The following is a 1,037-nucleotide window of genomic DNA, read 5'->3' on the forward strand; positions in this document are numbered from 1 at the left end:
CGCCTGAATACTTCAGCTAGGATACTTTACCGATACTTTCTCTTAAAGGGACAGGTCACATTTTTTCTAAAGCAATACAAACTAATGCTTTAAGGTCACTTTCTTAATATTATGATTCAAGAGATGACGAGGGAGCATGACGCCGGCTTCCCGGCCAATCAGAATGCCGGGCGCTGCGTCATTACACGGCGCCCGGCTTCCGGATTTGCTAGCTTCCTGACCAATCGGGAAGCCGGGCAGTGCATCATTGCACGCTACCCGGCTTCCTGATTGGCCTGGAAGTCGGCCCCATGCTCTCTCATCACAAGTGACGAGAGAGCATGGAGCCATTTCCTGGCCAATCAGGAAACCGGGCAGCGTGTAATGATGCGCTGCCCGGCTTCCTGATACAGGAAGTACTCGTGCTAGGTATCGGAGCATTTGAGTGATACTAGTATCGGTATCGGTATCGGTGCATCCCTAATATATATATATATTGACTACCAGTGTGAGTAAATCTCTGTTAAGAACTCAAACTAATTAATCACCATACTAATGTATATAACATAGTGAATAAGTAAGTGATCCAAACAAAAGTGAATTGGATAAGCATGTATATAATAAAAGAGCAAGTTGTTCTCTAATCACTGGACTTCCACTAGCAATTTTAAAATCAAGAAATCAGTGTGAGATTTTTTTTATAGAAAAAAAGCACCCCCAAAATATTGTTATGTCAATGTGTGCAGTATTGAATCACATTTACTAGGCCTTTTGAACAGAACCATTTTAAAATATAAAAATCAACATTACATTGTACTGTAGGCTGCATTTCCAAAAGTAAAGACTAGGCAGATTTTATTGTGAACAGCGTCCAAACGGGACACCCAATAGTGCATGCAGTCCACTCGCTTTGAACAGTGTACTGGGCCTTATTTTGAACTTGCCCCCACCAGTCATTTTACAATCTAGAAATCCTCATTTTAATGTAATTTGTTTGCTGGAAAAAGTCCCAAAATATAGTTGTGAGTACATGCATAGTCTTTAAAAACAGTATTAAA

Source organism: Nanorana parkeri, unplaced genomic scaffold (assembly GCF_000935625.1).
Source record: "Nanorana parkeri isolate BGI_ZX_2015 unplaced genomic scaffold, ASM93562v1 scaffold1804, whole genome shotgun sequence".
Lineage (NCBI taxonomy): Eukaryota > Metazoa > Chordata > Amphibia > Anura > Dicroglossidae > Nanorana > Nanorana parkeri.